Genomic DNA, 19086 nt, shown 5'->3' with positions numbered 1-19086 from the left:
AATCCACATTGATCCCCTGTGGTTACAGGGTTCCAAGGCGGAAGATGAGGCATTCTTCCACCAGGCATAGAGTTTGGCGGTGGAGGAGGCCCAGATCTTGCATGTCCTTGGTGGAGTGGGAGGGGAGTTGAAGTGGTCGGTGACAAGGCAGTGTGGTTGTTTAGTTTGGGTGTCCCAGAGATGTTCCCTGAAACATCCTGCAAATTGATTTCCTGACTCCCCAGTAGATCACATCGAGAGCAATGGACACAGTAAGGCCTCAGATGGAGGTGAAGGGGAAGGTGTAGGCACAGGTTTTACCCCTTTTGTAGTGGTAGGGGAGGTGCTAGAAGTGGAGGGTGGGTTAGTGGGGGGTGTGGACCAAAACGTGAGGGAGTCGTGCAGGGAATGGTCTCTGCAGAATGCTGAACGGGGTGGGGTGGAAAATATATCTCTGATAGTGGGATCTGACTTTAGATGGCAGAAATAGCCCCACACCTCTCCCATTTATCTCTCAGCGCTCTTGGGCACCCGCCCTCATTTTGACTTCATTTCTCTGTAAGTCTATTGACCTGAGATCTAGTCACAAACCAGTTTAAAACCTGAATGCTTCTTCTGTAACATTTCAGGTTATTGAATCTCTTCTGGTTGTTTTCATACCCTTGATTAGGCCAGTATTTTTGAACCATCCTGGTCATTGCCCAAGATAAAACCAACTCTTTCCATAAGAATTTACTTGGCTACAACTTTTTCATTTACTAAGTCACTCTTTAATCCAACTTGATGTATTGGGATCAGTTTGCAATCTCCATGTATACCTCCAATCAATATTTTTTATTTCCTTCATCCATCTGGAAGTAAACCTTTATTATCAGCCATCATCAATGTTTGACATGCTCCAATGTAGCTCAATCCCAATCTCCTTAGTTTATCTCCTTGATTAGAAGATTAAAGAAATATCACTCCCTTTGGTGTAAAATATTCAGGACCTCGAGTGATCTGATACTCTTCAACAATAAATGTGGAGGAATTTTCTTGACTGCTAGGAGTCACGTCTTGTTTCCTCATAAGTTCCAAGAAATTATGCTTCACATGTATCACTGCTATATTTTTAAGATCGATTTTCATTTGGAATGCACATATCACTGAGGATTTCTTCGGCACTCATACTATTTCATTCAGTCACCCAGCTTATCAGATTTTTAATATTTGATGTTCACCTGAATTGGTCTTAAGTATAACTGGAATAGTATTTCAGAGTGGATCCATTCTCATTCTCTGAGGTCAGCCAGGTGGATCTCATAGACTATGAATTCCCTGATTGGAGCTGTTAATCTGGTCCAATTAGGGAGCCCTGACTGTCAGATATAAACAGAAGTGTTCCAACTCTATTTTGATTTAGTCCCTACCCTCCCCTTCACTGTTTTTGATCACACAGCACTGCCGTTTGATGTGAAGGGCAGTGTTTGTCACTGGCCACCCGGGTGTTTTCCTACCTTCCTGGTGGTGGAATTTGAATAAAGATTCGTGCACTTTGTGTCTTTCACTGTGTCTCACACCTACACACACACAACATGGGTCCTGGAAAAAAATAAGCACTACCACACTTAGGTGGTAGTGTGGGAAAAAAAACAAGAGAAAAAACACAGGAGATTCCCACTTTGTGTCTTTCACTGTGTCTCACACCTGCACACACACACCATGGGTGCTGGGGATAAAATAAGCACTATCGCACTTAGGTGGTAATGTGGGGGTTTAAAAAAATAAATAAATAAAAGAAAATAAACAGGAGATTCCTCCCCTCCCCTTCACTGTTTTGATCACACAGCACTGCCCTTTGATGAGAAGGGCAGTGTTTGTCACTGGCCACCCGGGTGTTTGCCTATTGTGAGCGTATGTGCAAGGACACTCCTTGAAGGGGACTATCCCTAGACTAGCTGCCCTACAGAGAAAAAAAAAATAATAAAAAAAAAATAAACAGAAGTGTTCCAACTCTATTTTGATTTAGTCCCTACCCTCCCCTTCACTGTTTTTGAATAAAGATTCGTGCACCTTGTGTCTCTCACTCACCTGCACACACACACACACACCATGGGTGCTGGGGAAAAAATAATAAAAAAAAATATAAACAGGAGGAAAAAAAAATAAAACAGGCTTGTAAGGGCAGTGTTTGCCACTGGCCACCCGGGTGTTTTCCTATCTTCCTGGTGGTGGAAATTGAATAAAGATTCGTGCACTTTGTGTCTTTCACTGTGTCTCACACCTGCACACACACACACCATGGGTGCTGGGGATAAAATAAGCACTACCGCACTTAGGTGGTAGTGTGAAAAAAAAAGAAAAAAAAAGAAACAGGGGAAAGCGGAGGGTATTATTTCCCCGTCCAATTCTATTTTGATTTTTAAAAAAAGAAGAAAATAAACAGAAGTGTGGCCACTCGGGTGTTTCCTGTCTTCCTGGTGGTGGAAATTTGAATAAAGATTCGTGCACCTTGTGTCTCTCACTGTGTCTTGCACCTGCACACACACCATGGGTGCTGGGGAAAAAATAAGCACTACCGCAGTTAGGCGGTAGTGTGGGGGTTAAGAGGAAAAAAAAATATACAGGGGTTATCCCTAAAAAAAAGAAAAAAAATCAACAGAAGTGTAAAAGAGAAAAAAAAACAAGAGTGTCAGGGGTTCTGTTAAAAAAACCCAGAAGTGTCAGAGATTCTGTTCACTCTTAAAACTGGTTCTGCAGGAACTGAATTAGTGTCAAAGACACTTCATGTTTAAATAAAGGGTGACTTGGTGAGGGGATGCTCGCCTCTGGAGTTATTTCAGTGGCAACAAGAGTGGGAATAATGATATAACCAAGCAAGAGCCTGAACTAACAGAGGCCCACCGGCACTACAACTGGCTTTATCGTTGGAAAATGTGGCAAGTGGAGTATTAGAGTTGCAGAGTATTCCGATGGAAATGGACCCCTTCGCCAATCTGACTGAGATTGGGGAACGCCACTTGAGTGAAGGCATATGTACAGCATCAGGACACATTCTAAACATAGGAACTTGGGGTCAGCCCACAGCAAATCTGAAAACAAAGCCAAGCCTCGGCCAAACGGATAAATGTTTCTTCAGGATTCGGGTTGATAAGCCATTGTATTTGCTGCCAGAGTGCATATTTGAGACAGAAAAGAGTCCCCTACCCATAAATTGAATAAAGGAACTCATAGGTCAGAATTCAGGGGAAGGCACACCTTGGAAAGTCTACCTACATTTGGTTTGGAACAGTTAGATTACTTTTTGCAACTGAAAAAATGACCAGTCCTGAGCATTGAGGATTTATGCACAAAACTGACAAATTTCCACCAAACTGTCCTTCACAAAGCTGGACATGAGCCGTGTGTACTTGCAATTGTGGTTAGATAAGGATTCCCAGGCGTATGCTACAATTAATAACTATAAGGGTTTGTACCAATATACAAGACTGGGGTATAGTCAGCCTGTGCAACTTTTCAGCAGATGATGGTGAACATTACATAAGATCTACTCCAGGTCACCATTTATCTAGATGATGTGCTAATAACAGGAAAGACCAATATGGAGCACTTAGAGAAAAGGGACATAGTCCTTAGACATTTCTCCCAGGCGGGTGTACACTTTAAAAGGGAAAAAATGTGTGTTTCAAACCCCAAAGTGATCTACTTGAGCCACAAAGCTGACAAGAAAAAGTTACACTAATTGGAAGATAAAGTGAGGGAGACCAAAGGTACCGGCTCCCATGTCAAGATAGGAGCTTAGGTCTTTCCTTGGCCTCTTGAACTATTACGGAAAGTTCATACGTAACCTGGCCTCCATCCTGGCACCTTTACATCAATTGTCAAAAGAGGGTCAGCCTTGGAAGTCATTGTGCAGCCAATCCATAACATTCAGGGAAGTGAGGCAACAGTTGTTATTCTCTAAGGTGTTGGCACACTATGATCCCAAGCAAGATCTGGTATTGACATGCATTGCCTCCTCGCATGGTATCGGGGTAATATTAACTCATAGGTTACCTATTGGAAACTAATGAGTCAAAAAGTGTGGCACTGGAAAAGCATAGCCGGTCAGGCAGCATCCGAGAAGCAGGAGAGTTGACCTTTCGAGCATAAGCCTTTCATCAGGAATGTCATTCTCGTCAACTTTCCTGCTCCTCGGATGCAGCCTGACCAGCTGTGCTTTGACTCTGATCGCCAGCATCTGCACTCCTCACTTTCTCCCAATAGAGAGGAACATCCAAAAGCATATGCATGCAGGACATAGGCTAATGCAGACCGCCAATGCACCCAGGTAAAGGCAGTCATATTTGGAGTTAGGAAGTTCCATCAATACCTTGACGGATGTAAATTTGTAATAATAACTGATCACAAACCCCTGCTAGGTCTACTTAAAAAGGACAAGGCAGTGCCACCCATAGCTTCAGGCTGAATTCAGCAGAGATTTAAAAGGGACCTAAGGGGCAACTTGTTCGCGTATAAGGTGGTGCCAGAGGATGTGGTGGAGGCTGGTACAATCACAACATTTAAACGGCTTCTGGATGGGTATATGAATAGGAAGGGTTTAGAGGGATATGAGCCAAATGCTGGCAAATGGGACAAGATCAGTTTAGGGGTTAGGCCACTTTTGGAATATTGCATTCAGTTCTGGTCTCCCTGCTATCGGAAGGATGTTGTGAAGCTTGAAAGGGTTCAGGAAAGATTTACAAGGATGTTGCCAGGGTTGGAAGGTTTGGGTTATAGGGACAGGCTGATTAGGCGAGGGTTATTTTCCCTGGATGTCGAAGGCTGAGGGGAGACCTTGTAGAGATTTATAAAATCATGAAGGATATGGATAGGGTGAATAGCCATGGCCTTTTCCGCAGGATAACAATGCCCAGAACTAGAAGGCATAGGTTTAGAATGAGAGGGGCAAGATTTAAAAGGGACCTAAGGGGCAACTTTTTCACAGAGGGTGGTATGAATGGAATGAGCTGCCAGAGGAAGTGGTGGAGGCTGGTACAATTACAGCATTTAACATGCGCCTGGATGGAGATATGAATAGGAAGGGTTTAGAGGGATATGGACCATGTGTTGGCTAATGGAACTCGATTAGGTTAGGATAGCTGGTTGCAAGGAAAAGTTGGACCGAAGGGTCTGTTTCCGCGCTGTATATCTCTATGACTCTATAACTGTGCAGGTCCTTTCATGGGCTCAATATTCTTAGTCATTGTGGATGCCTATTGTGGATAGGTACAGAATCCATTCATCAAACCTGGGGTCAATGACAGAAAAACTGTGAGCATCTTTTGCAATACATGGACTCATTGGTCACAGTTAACAAGCCATCGTCGACCAGCAGGGAGTTTGAACATTTCCTAAAGGCAAATGGCATTCGACATATAAGGACAGCTCCATACCATCCATTATCCAATGGTCAGGCAGAAAGGGCAGTCCAAACTTTGAAGGAAGGCTGAAAGAAACAGCTTACAGCTTCACGAGATACCAAACTGTCTTGGTTCCACTTGATTATAGGAGCATGCCTCATGCAACTACAGGGATAGCTCCAGCAGATTTGCTAATAGGGAGAAGACTCCACACCAGGTTGAAAGCTGATTTTCTTGGTGGGGATTGGGGAAAGAGCTGCGGGGAGGCAAGGGTGAAACGACATCGGGAACACCAATGCTGGACTTAAGAGTCCACTAAATGAGACAGACAGTTTACTTAGGGGACAACGTTTGGTGTGGTAACCATGGGAATGACCCTGCATGGGTAAGATGCGTGCTCGACGTGCAGTCAGACCAAGTGACATATAAAGTTCAGTTCTGAACTATATGGGCCATATGAAAGCTGCAGACTCATAAACGGAGCAGGAGTGGTGAGGGGAGGGAGAGATAGGAAGGAGGAATAGGGGAGGTGGTGGAGAGAAGGAAGAATAAGGAGGTGATGAAGGGACAGTGTGTCTGGTTCCTCGACAGCCTTTCCAACTGTTCTGGAACCCATTGGTTCTCCCTCTCTGTCAAGCGTTGAAAATGTCTTAGAATCTGAGATGGATACAGCAGAATTCACTGCTGTATCTTTGCCGCGTGAAGAGGAGACTGACTTTCTCCTGAGACACTCTGGGTACAAGAGGTGAGCTATTGTGCGTTACTCACCACCTGTATTAGAGACAGAGTTGGAGAAACCTGACCTGGTGCTAAAACACCCAGGAGGAGCTACAATAAAAAAAAGGCCCATGCCCTTGCACTCAGAGAGGGAAGAATTGTGGTGATTTATTGAGGTCAGCCAGATGGACCTTACAGAATATGAGTTCCCTGTTTGGGGCTGTTAGTCAGGTCCAATCAGGGGACCCTGGCTGACAGATATAAACAGGAGTGTCAGACATCCTGTTCATTCTGAGAGCTGGCTCTGAGGAAAGATCACTAAACCTGAAATGTTAACTCTGATTTCTGTTCAAAGATACTGCCAGATCTGCTGAGCTTTTCCAGCAGGTTCTATTTTTTTTGAGGCAGTGGATTAGTGTCAAGGACTCTCCATATGTAAATAAAGGGTGACTTGGCGACGGGATACTGGCCTCTGTGAAGTTATTTCAATCATTATTTCCATGAGGTTCTCCAATTTCTTTCTAATCTCGGTGATCAAAACTGAGAGAAACTAGAAGAGAAGTGGGCTGAGACTTCACTCGAGTTGACTGTCTATGAAGGATATTGCTCAGAAAAAGGGCTGGATCTTCCATTTTCCTGTTTTAAGAGGTTTCCAAACAGTCTTATCATTTTATTTTCTTCTTTTCTAATAAACCTGTTCTAGTCCTCATCGCATTGAATTGAAATATGAATTAGAACTTTCTGCTGCAAGTTTATTTATCAAATGAACAATACAAACTGATCCTTGAGCATGGGGCTACTGTTTTAATTGATCTAATTTTCAAGGTAGCAATAAAGTGTGAAATCTCCAATATAATAGCCGAGTAACTGGCTGGAAATATTTAGGAGCTATTGGGTGACATCTTTTTGCTCCCAGAATTCTCTTGTGGCAGCTCTGGGACATTCTGGGCCAATGCTTCCCAAATGCTTCTCCGTACGATCCTGTGTTCATGTCTCAGTGCTGTTTCCACCTACCCCTCTCACCTCAACCTTTCATCTCTCCCGCCATTCACTACCCACAACTACTCTGTCCCTTCACCACTTCCTTACTCTTCCATCTCTCCACCACCTCCCCTATCCCTCCTTCCCATCTCTCCCTCCTTTCACCACTCTTCCCACTCTCCCCTTCCCTCATTGCCCCGAGGGCAGATGATGAAAAGGCAGGTAATGGAAACACATACCTTCTCACACAAACTCTCACAGACCCGGAATCAGGCTTCACTCAACAGTCGATTGGGTCACACAAGTCGAATAAAAACATGAGTATTTTAAAGTGACCACACGTGCGTTGCCAGAGGTCAATCCAAACTCTGTGGGAAACATTGCTGCTTTGGAGCTCATGACCCCAGAATCTTATCTTGCGAACACACTTGCAAGGTCATGTCGTCCAATTTGCCCTAAATTAATGTCATTACCAATCGCAGACCAATTCAACTTCCCATCAATTTATACACAGAGCCAACTCATCCCTCCCTCAGTCAGTCAGACATTTATAGAGGCAGCTCCTTATCATTGCTGCAAAGTACTGCGCTATTTTAGACCTATTAGTTACTTTCAGTTTCTTTATATCCAAGACACTGATCCGTTCCCTGGAAATTCAGGACATTGGCAACGTTCCTGCAAAAGTGCACTGTGTTTATGCATAAAACATTATTTCAGCCATATATGAGCATTATTAACTGTGCACTGAAATTTGAGATCCAAGAAATATTTATGATGTGATTTAACAATTGGCTCATCCACTCTTTCACATTGTGTGTAACAAACTCATTTCTTGGCTGTGTTCCCTGAATATGTAATACATGATTTCATTTCTGTGAATATAGAATAATATTTGGAGAACTCTTAAAGCCCACAAGGTGATGGGGTCATTTTGTGATCTTGGTGCTTTCCAATTCTGGCCTCGTGTACATTCCTGATTTTAATTGCTTCATTTCCTGACCTCTGTCTCACTCTCTTACTCTTAGACATTTCTTAAATCCTGTCCAAGCTTCTGGTCAGCTTTTCTAATAGCTCCTTCTCAGTCTCAGTTTAAAGCTGACCTCAAAGTGAACTGGGGGTGTTTTGAATCCTAGGCCACACTTAATGCCATTGGCCATCTGTGAGGGTCAGTGATGGCACTAACATCAGGCAAGTCCACCACCAGGGTCCCTGCACTCAGAGGTCCCCATGTACCAGGAAAGGTGCAAGTTTTCCTTTAGGGCCTAGGGGAACTCTGTGCTGGGTCATTTTATCAGGCCCTGGTCCCTCTGCCTGTGGGAAACTGTCATCTGTTGTAAGATCTTAGCAAACAAATGTAGTTCAGTTTTGATGGTATCATTAAGACCTGACAGCGCGAGGAAGAAGCCACCTCTTGGCAGCTGCAGAGGCTAAGAGATTTTAACAATCCATTTTGCAACCATTTACACTGCTCCCTAATTCCCAATGCTTAGCGTACCAGGTCTCTTAAACTAATTTTCTCCACATGATGCACTCAATCCAATTCAGTCTTCTTCATTACCTACTTGTTTCAAGCAAACATTACTTTGCAATATTATAAAATTATCCTTTTCATTCCAAAGGTAAGCACAGAATCATTCCCCTTCCTCAGCCTTCATCTCCCGACATGTTTTCTAATTGTGGAAAATTATTTCTCACCCCAGTAAAAGCTGTAGGTAAAGTATTGTGGTTTCCCCATCTGTCTAACACGAGTCACGGAGTCTGTGATTGTCAGTTATATGTTTAAGGAGTGATTTAAGAAAATTGTGAGGAGGCACTGGAACTAATCCAAGGGGAATACTACAGCAGGTCATTCTACTTGATCACGATGACACATAAAAAGAAATTTTTCTCTTTCTTAGGTTTTCTGACTTTCTGTTCCCTCCCTCCTTGTGTAGCCTCGGTCACCTGGTCCGATAGCGCCATCTACTGCATATTAGCACTCAGTTCCTCTAAACAGAAAGGCAGAATTTTGGTGCTTAAAGATTTCACATTCCAGAGAAAAAGAACAGAAGCGTTTGATCTGCACTTACGGAGGCGATCTCTTGAAGTAGCGAACTGGAAAAGCTGTTTGCTGCTTTCAATATGATTACATAACAAGATGACACAGCTCCTCGCGTTACAATATTACCACTATACCAGTTTGTCAAGCACTGGTGTAAAGCAGCACGCTCTTAACATTTTCATTTTATTTATTTGCACGAAAGTGGAATGCAAAGTTTGTTCAGTTGGTAGCTTGCTGTGACTCTTTTTCTTTCTTGGAAACACTGAGGAGAATGTCTAAAACTCATGGACCTCTGACAAAACTATTCCAAGTCCGAAAAGGTCCATGTAATCCTCTGGCAGCCGAATCCCTCAGAAGGATGGTGTGAAATAGCCTACAGGAAAGGCAGAAGGGCCAGTCTGTCCCAGCAGAGAGCAAGCACCTGCTAATCTGACCTCTGTGACTCACAGTGGAACTCAGTCCCTCATTATCAGTGGGATCCCGACATGCTCCCTTCCACCCCAGCTCCATGGAGGCATATTTACTGGCTCCACTTTCCTCAATCAGGTGGAAACCTTGCTGACTGGAGCTGCTGGCCAAACAGAGGCAGGTGCGTCTCCAGTATCGGCAGAGCCACTTGGAGCAGTGGTTGCTGCTGGTATTACACTTGGACCCTCACCAGGGTTCACCTTGGGGTCTCTGGAGAAGTGAGGACAGTCCCAGCTCATGGGGGTTGTTGGGGGGGGGGGGGGGGGGTTGGGGTCTTGCCAGATTGTTGGAAATGGCGTGGAGGGGGGGGGGTGCATTCTGATGAAAGGGCAGGTCGATGGCTTCCAGTATCCTCCTCCCTCTTGCTGTCAGGGCTCTCAACCCAGCAGTACATGCTTTGAAAGTGACCCCTCACCCTTCCACAACTGAGCAAAAAGCGAACAAGACAGGTTTACATGGTGCCTTCCTATCCACTGTTGGTTGAAGGCCCAGTGATAATGGCTTCAGGCCCTTAAGTAGCCATTAACTTGCCCACTTATGGGCCTCAGATGTGGGGCATATTTAAATTAATACTCAAACCACCGCATCAATTAGCCTGACAATGTTACATTGCTAAATATTTGACCACGTTCTCACAAGAGGGTGCTGCAGAACACAAATAGCAACTCGAAATTCAAATTACAAAGAATTTACAACAGAAACATCTCCTTTGATCTACCTAATTAGATCCAGTACTCCATATGCGCACTCTTGTGCAGTTGTCTGAAATCTCCACTGCTCTTGCAGTTTAATAGGGTTCCTCTTGTCTTTAACTTCTATCCCATCTATATTCAATAAACCGGCTATTTCTGTCTTTTCCAGCTTGATGCCCCCTCCATCACCTCCCGTCCCCTCTCCTTTCCGCATTCTGAAGAGACTGCTTCCTCAGCAACGTGCCCCAACACAGCCATTTTCCTCCACATTATCCCCACAGTCCTTCAGGCAAGTGCAGGATATACAACACATACAGGTAGTTCAGATTTACTTTTAATTCTTTCCATTTAACATGCTCCACACAGTGCTCCGGGGGATATGGTCTCCCCCTATGTGGGGAAATCAAACATTGACTGAATGTTGAATCAATCTGCCAGCATGGTCCCAAGATTCCAGTCGCTTTTCATTTTAATTCTCCTCCTTGTTTCTAATCTGAGCTCCTCTCCACAGACTGCGACGATATTCCAATGAAAGCCAAAGCTCAAGGAACAGCACCCTATCCTTAACAGCCTCTGGGCTCAACTTGGGTGCAATTATTTTAAGACATAATATCTGTCTCTATTTTGCTGCATGTTTCACAGAATTGTTGCAGAAGGCCATTCAGCCCATCATGCCTGCACCAGTTCATTGTGGATTTGTACTTTTTCCCCCTTGTTTCCCAAATACAGTGGCTTACGAACTTAATCCGTTCCGGGACCCGGTTCGCAGACCGAAAAGTTCGCGAACTGAATCAATTTTTCCCATTGTTCGGATAGCGTAAGAATGCTCGGACGTAGCAACGAACACTGTTCACAGCGCACGCGCCAAAGACGAACTGAATGAGATCACGCAGGGCTCGGGAGCTTTTGTGTTCAACAAACACGTAGCAAAGCAGAACAATGAAACCACGTGGTCGCACACAGGCTTTTTGTGTTCGTACCTTGAGTTTCGTACGTACGTTGAAGCAAAATTTTACGTACAATCCTGTTTGTAAACCGATTTGTTCATGGTCGGGGTCGTTCGTATGTCGAGGCGCTACTGTACTTGATTTACTTTGTGCTTGGCTGGCAGCAGTCCTGCTGGAGACACATCTTAGTCTGGACATTTCCAATAGTGGGCTTGCCCACCCTGCCCATCCAAGAATTCTGTGCAGGAAATGCCTGCTGTAGGATGTTGGCTACCCCTGCACCAGGGAGCACCCGGGCAATCCAGCACCTCAGTGCTGCAACAGCACCACTGGCAGCGGTGGTCACTGCTGGGATTTGTGAGGAGTATTGTTCACAGGGAAATTCCCGGGATGGAGGACGAGGCCTGATAGCGTGGAGCTGAGATGAAGTGGGATCACAATTTGAATGGCAGGAACTGAGGAAGAACCTTGGGGAGGGTGCCCAGACTTTTAGGAGGACAGGGGCCCTGTTTTGGCTGGGAAGGGAGACAAAGGACTGGAGTAGGTGCAAGGGGAGCTGCAGATAAAGAATGGGGTTGGGGAGGGTTTTGGGTGGTGAAGTGGGGAGAGGTAAACACAGGTAGAGGGTACAACCTGGTTGGTCCATGAGAGGAATGATCCGATTGGTAGCTGGAAGGAAGGGTCAATTAGAGAAATGGAAGTGAGGGGGAGGCATTGGGAGGAGTGGAAGGGAAGGGCTGGGAAATGAGTCGGGGGATGGGAAAGGAGGTTATTTGAAATTGGAGAACTCAATGTTGATTCCTCCAGGCTGCAGGCTGCCCAGGTGGAAGCTGAGGTGGTGTTCCTCCAATTTGCGGTCTGATTCGCTGCGGCAATGGAGCAGGCCAAGGATGGTCATGTCAGAAAGGGAGTGGGAAGGGGAATTAAAATGGGCAGTGACTGGGAGGTCAGGTCAGCCCCTGCGGGCCCGGCTGAGATGCTCGGCGAAATGTTCCCTGAGTTTATGTTTGGTGTCCCCAATGTAGAGAAGACAATATCGGGAGCACCACGTATAGTAAACTAGGTTGGAAGAGAGGCAAGTGAACCTCTGTCTCACCTGGAAGGACTGTTTGGGGCCCAGGATGGAGGTGAGGGGGGTTGGTCTACTGGCAGGTCTTGCATCTTTTCCAGTTGCAGGGGAAGGTACCTGAGAGTTCAGAGGGGTTGGTGGGGAGGGTGGCATAAACCAAGGATTAGCGAAGGGAATGGTGCTTGCAGAAGGCAGAGAGGGGTGGGGAGGGGAAGAAGTCCTTGGTGGTGGGGTCTAATTGGAGCTGGTGGAAGTGGTTAAGGATGATATGTTGGATGCGGAGACTGGTGGGGTGGTAGGTGAGGACAAGTGGGACTCTGTCTTTATTGCGTTTAGTGGGAAGTGTTTAGAGCAGTAGAATAGAGAATGGAGGAGGTGCATTGGAGGGCTGACTGGACGATGGGGGGGAAAGCATGATGTTCAAAATAGGTGGACATCTAGGATGCTTGCGAGTGGAATGTTTCCTCATCTGATCAGATGCAGCGGAGGCGGAGGAATTGAGAGAATGGGATGGAGTTCTTGCAGGATACTGGGCGGGAGGAAGTGTGGTGAAGGTAGTTGTGAGAGTCTGTGGGTTTATAGTAGATATCCATCTGGAGACTGATTCTGGAGATGGAAATGGAGAGGTCAAGAAAGGGGAGGGAGGTGTCCAAGATGGACTAAGTGAATTTGGGGGTGGGGTGGAAGTTGTGGGCGAAGTCGATCAACTGCTCCAGCCCTTCCCATCTGCAAATTCATCGAGTGGGACCCAGTAAAATTCAGCTCCTTTTGTTCTTTACTAGCTCCACCATCACCCTTGTTTTTGGTCTAGGACTATTAAAAGGTTTTGTCTCTCCTGCCCTCCAGCCTATCACAGTCCTTCCCTTTTGCTGTCCTCAGACCTAATTTTAAATCGTTAAGTCTGAGATAGGTAAAGTTTTGTTCAGCAAAAGTATTAAGGGATATGGGCCAAAGGCAGGGTATGTTGAGTTAGGCCACAGATCAGCCATCATCTCGCTGAATGGTAGAACAGGCTTGAGGGAGCTGAATGGCCTACTCTTGTTCCTTTGTTTCCAACCTTCCCTCTTTCATTTGTACAAAAACACTTACTGCTTTTACCATTTCTGATGAAAGTTCACAGATAGAAATGTACAGCATGGAAACAGAGCCTTCAGTTCAACTCATCGATGCTGGTCAGAAATCCTAAATTAATCTAGCCCCATTTGCCAGCATTTGGCCCACATCCCTCTCGACCCTTCCTATTCATGTACCCACCCAGATGCATTTTAAATGCTGTAATTGTACCAGCCTTCACCACTTCCCCGGCAGCTCATTCTATACACACACCACCCTCTGTGTAAATAAGTTGCCCCAGATCAGAAGCATTAAAACCTATTCCTCTCTCCACAGATGCTGTCAGACCCACTGAGTATCACAGTAATTTTTATTTTTATTTTATTTCTGGCAGCAAGCTTAGTTCTGAAACTCTGTGCTCTTGTTGGAGAGTCAAATCCTAAAAAAAAATTAATCTAACATAAGAAAGCCTTTTTGTTGAAAATAATGGAGACCAAATGTCAATTCTTTTAAAAGTCTTTTACGTGCCATGTGGATTTAATAGAGTTAATCATTTCAATTCAACCATTTATCAAAAAAATGACTGAGAAAAGAGAAAAGAGGATATTTCATTAACTGTGCAATGGATGTTTGAAGGATGACACAAGTAGTAGAGTTTTCACTAAGGCAATAAAATAGGAATATGCTGTTTAAAGTTAAAGAAAATATTTTTTCTGTTACACGGATCCTGCTGTTCTTGGCTCAACCAGCAACAGCAGTGACAGCTGTCTGCTTGAAAACAACTCTCATCTGCTCCTGCACCATGAGGAAATATAAATCTTACCCCACAACCAGAAATACGTTTGCACAGAACAGCACACGATAAGTTACCGAAACGGTTCATATTCCACCGCAGTGTATTATAGAGAAATGGCTGTCCTCAGAAAGTAGCATCAACTTCAGCAACAAAAAGTAGACAATTCGTGTTTATTTGGAAGGAGGATTAGACGAAAAATAAACACATGGCATTTTAAAATTATTGCTGTGACTATGCTATTTTGTGTGATTTACATTACTGCTGTCATTGACCAGAAACTGAGCTGGACTAACTATATAAATGCTGTGACTACAATAGCAAGCCAGGGGCTAAATATCCTGCAGTGAGCAATTCACCTCCTGACTCCCCAAAGCCTGTCCATAATTTCAAGGCACAAGTCATTGATATCGGAATAAGCTCCACTTGCCTGGATGAGTACAGGTTCAATAACACTTTGGAAGTTCAATGTTATCCAAAACATTTGATTGTCACCTCATCTACCACTTCCACACATTCAGTAGCAGCATCTATCTACAAGATGCATTGCAGTAACTTACATAAGCTCCTCAGAAAGCATCTTCTAAATCCTTAACCTCCACTACCTACAGGGACAACAGCAGCAGATACATAGGAATACCACGACCTGCAAGTTCCTGTTCAAACCATTTACCATCATCACATGGAAACATATGACCACCCCAGCACTGTCATTGGATCAAATCCTGTAACTTCATCCTTAGCAACACTGAGGATTGCAATGATTAGAGAGGTCAGCCTGCTACCAGCTTTACCAGGGCAATAAGAGATGTGTAATAAATTTCTGGCTCAGCCAGCGATATCCATATCCCATGAACAAATAAAAGAAACTGTTCTAAGCCAAGCCTCGGTAAACACATCTCCATTAAGATGAAATCCATCTGAAAGCATTGGGCCTTTATCTACATTTGTCCAAAAAGTGCACAATACCATTCCTCATCAATGGCACAACTTCTTTGTCATTTTTACCACATGTTTGCAGCAATCAAGACCTTGTTTCAGTCCAATTACTTAGATTCATCTCGTCATTGTGACACAGAAAAAGGCCACTCAGTCCATCAAGTTCATGCCAGTAATCGATTCCTTCTCTTTCCTCTGCATTGTTCACATATCTCTGCAAGGTTATTCCCATGCAGTACCTATCCTATTTGCTGTAGAAATCACCTTCCCTTCTCCCACCCTGAACACTAAGTTCAAAATCTTTGCGCCTCAACTTAAAAACAAGTTCGTCCTCACATGACCCTTGCATTTCTCATCTATAACATTCCAGATCCATCATCTAGTCCCAGCAACCTCAGCAAATGGGAACAGGTTATCTTTGCCAATCTTATCTAAACCTGTTGTGTTCTCTGACTCACTGCTATCAAGGGGAGATGTTGGCACAATAGTATTATCGTTTGACTATTAATCCAGAAATGCTGGGACCTGAGTTCAGCTCCTTCTGTTAGGTGGTTTCAAAAAAAGGAGTCAATTAAAAAGATGTGGAATTAATATCATTGTCAGAAAACCCATCTGGTTCACTAATGTCCTTTAAGGAAGGAAACTGCCACCTTTACGTGACCAGTCCTACATGTAATTCCAGAAACACTCTAGGCGATAAATGCAGGCCTAGCCAATGATACCCTCATCCCATGAACGAATAAAAAAAAAATAACTTTTACAAAGAGAACGAGCTTGTTGTATGAGCAATTCTGTTGAGCACCTTGTTATATGAGGCTGCATGTACTATTGCTCACTCACTGTGGGGTAGGTATACTGCCACTATTTACAATTGGGGCCTACATGGCTCACTTGGTCTGCAGTGCCAGGGGAAAACCACTTGCTAGTCTACTGAGAATAAGCTCTTGTCTTAAATAAGATCAAATTTATTGCATGTTTGCAACAAGTCACATGAAACCATAGACATTGTTATAGAAAGGAAGAGGAGGATGTAGATAGAGATCTTACTCCTCCTAGATTCTGAGCTGTTCTCCCATGTCTATAGAACGTTATCATAGGGGGTGATGCTTAATGTGTTCATCAATATTCACCCTTTCATTATGCAACAAAGCTCACCGTCTCTAACTTAACCTTGAAGTTAAAAGCCCCCATCCTGGGAACCATTCCGGTAAATCTCCTCTGCATCCACAAAAGGATCATCAATATTTTCCTAGAGTAAACTGGATCCAATACTCTAGTCATGGCCTAACCACAGTTTTATAAAGATCCCACATATTTTCCCTGCTTATGTACTCAACGTATTCTATTTATGAAGCCCAAGATTCCATATGTTTGTGAATTCAGTCCGATCTGTAACCTTCATACCTCCATGTCCATAAATACCCTTTGGTTCTTGCACATTTAGAATTTTGCCATTAATTCTATTTCGTCTCTCCTATTGCCTTCTGCAAAACACGTCACTTTACATATTTCTACATTAAATTCCATCTGCCACATTTATTGTCCAATTAGTTAGCATATTTATGTTGATTGATATCATCTTCACTGTACGCCACACTTCCGGGTATCAAAACAGTATGGTCCTAACACTGACTTTAGGGCAGAACCACTGTCCTCCAGTTTGGAAAACAACCATTTACCAAACTTGTTGTCTTCTGTCCTAATGATTTTTTTTCTTTATCCAAGCTGATACTGAACATCCTATTCCCTAAGACTCAATCTTGTTAAGCAGCCTTCTGTGTGGAATTTTGCTGAATTAAAAAAAAAACACATAGACAACATCACAGTGTTCTCTTAATCAACACTCTCTGGGTACTTCATCACAAGCATTCTTGGAATTTTTGGAATCTTGGAATTTCCTTTTGGAACAGTCCAGAGCTATCTGCCCTTTACAAATGACTGTGTTTATGGTCAACTCCCACCACTAGGTGGAGCACAGCATGCACATTGAAGAATTCTAGATCCTGGGCTGCAGTATTTTTAAAGTTAAATACAGAACAAAGTCGGTTATCCAAACGTCAATTATCCGAATTTCAGATTATCTGAACAAGATCTCAAAGTGCCATAAAAATGTCATTCATTATCCGAGCAATCAGTTATCCGAGCAGTCAGTTATCCGAACAAAATACTCCCTGCCTGTCTTGTTTGGATAATCGAGGTCATTCTGTACTGATTCAGTCAGGAGGTGCATTTGGCACTGAGTTAGAGGAGCTGTGTGCTCTGAGAAGTGAGAGCTGCCTGCCCATTAATAGTGGCAAAGCAAGGTGCTAATTTTAGCAGGCAGCTGCTCTGTAATGGATAGACGTAGACAGCGATCTTGCGCAGCAAAGTGTTTGTGCTGGCATCAGTTGGAACCACAGATTGAGTTGGAAAGATCACTGCAAATAAATTATTCAGTCCAGTGCAAGAGGTACAAAGATATTAAGACATACATAGCCATTACACTGCTGGCTGCATTTCAGGAATGATGTCAGAGGTATAACCAATATGTGTCACTGGAACTTGGCAGCCATTTTTAATGGCAATGCCCTTCTCCTGCTTTCGGAGGAGCCAAATGTTCCATTTGCAAATCTGTCCTGGTTCTCCTTAATCAACCCAAACCTTTTCAATCACTTATTAGCTTTGTCTCCTGATTATTGTGTTTTAATCATTACCTACCACTGATGTTGGTCTGATAGTCTTGTATTTAAGAAGATGTCCTTACACTCTTTCTCAAACATTTGCTGCACACCAACCTTTTGGACCTCCCCCCTATGTAGTGGTGTTTATGGCAAGCTGTTTTATTTTCTCTATCACCACCTTCCTGAGATGCAGGCCACCCAGACCAGGTGATTTATCCACTCTGTGCTATAATCTAGAATTTCCATTGTATGGTGCTTCACAATTTTTATCCCATCCTTCATCTCTGCGACCTGTGCTCCTACCAATATTTCTCCATGATCCTCTTCCTTAGTAAACATTGACACATTGGACTTATTAGTATTTCAATCTTGTTTTAAGCAGATACCACTTTCGTTATCTTTAATAGGCACCACCATTGCACTTAGTGGTCACTTACTATTTACATTCCTTTAGAAGTTTTCTCTTTCATGTAAATTCTATTCTCATTTTTTTAAAAAAACAGTTTTAATTTCCTCCCAAGGTTTTGTATTTGTCTTGGTTCTCATTGAAGAACTCCCTGGCATATTTTAACCTTTTTTTTGTTTCATCATGCTCGCTATCAGCCTTAACCATCTAAGGAGCCCTAATCAGAGTTGCTTCTCCTTTTTTCACTGTTAGAAGGTGTGTAGCCTGTACCTCAAACATCACTTCCTTAAAGGTTGCTCATTGTTTCAATATCCGTGTCAACATTTGTTTCATTTTATCCTGACCAGGTTCCCTTCTTACCCTAATGAACCCAGCCTCCATAGAGGGGTTGGCGGTTGGTGGATGTGTTAGCAGCTGCAGTGGGGACATGCGTGACCAGTGGCCCAGTGCGGAGCATGGTGACAGCTAGTGGTCAGATCACATGGAGGCCCCCTGAACTCGTCTGCTGTGGAGAGCTTTTGGAAACAGACTGTGATGTTTGTCTTTTCAACTTTGCCTCTTGTTTTTTCTAACCTGCGGATATACTGTGTATAGCTGTACTATGTCTTTGTGTTCTTCATTTCTCTATTCTGTAACAAGGGATTGTACCTAGGTACCTTTGTACCTAAGATGATGCTGTAGTGGCAACATAAATGTATAACTCATTTGAGTGCATGTGACAAAAAAGTTAATTAAATTAAATTCAATTCAAGTTAGCTCTTGTCCATTCCTCACCCAGCTAAACGATACAATGGTCATGCTTGTACCTGGTCCATTTGAGTCACCTCCTTCCCAAGAACCAGACCAACCAATGCCTCCTTCCTAATTGGACTGACCAAAGAAGTTCTCCTGAATGTACTTCAGCTATGCTTCCCACTCCTTAGACTTTGGTCTATCATTATCCCTATTGATCCTTGGATG

At 43.7% G+C, this 19086-nt stretch overlaps 1 long non-coding RNA gene across 1 annotated transcript; it reads left to right on the top strand.

The window, feature by feature from the left end:
- The first annotated feature begins 17736 nt into the window (after window positions 1-17736).
- Window positions 17737-18591, top strand: LOC122565330. Its single transcript, XR_006316133.1, has 3 exons — window positions 17737-17927; window positions 18324-18381; window positions 18474-18591. It is a non-coding gene; the product is annotated as an uncharacterized LOC122565330 (long non-coding RNA).
- Window positions 18592-19086: the final 495 nt, after the last annotated feature.

The sequence above is a fragment of the Chiloscyllium plagiosum genome, chromosome 2 (genome assembly GCF_004010195.1).
Source record: "Chiloscyllium plagiosum isolate BGI_BamShark_2017 chromosome 2, ASM401019v2, whole genome shotgun sequence".
Lineage (NCBI taxonomy): Eukaryota > Metazoa > Chordata > Chondrichthyes > Orectolobiformes > Hemiscylliidae > Chiloscyllium > Chiloscyllium plagiosum.
Note: the sequence above shows the minus strand (reverse complement) of the source record. Positions and strands in the feature narration are given on the sequence as shown.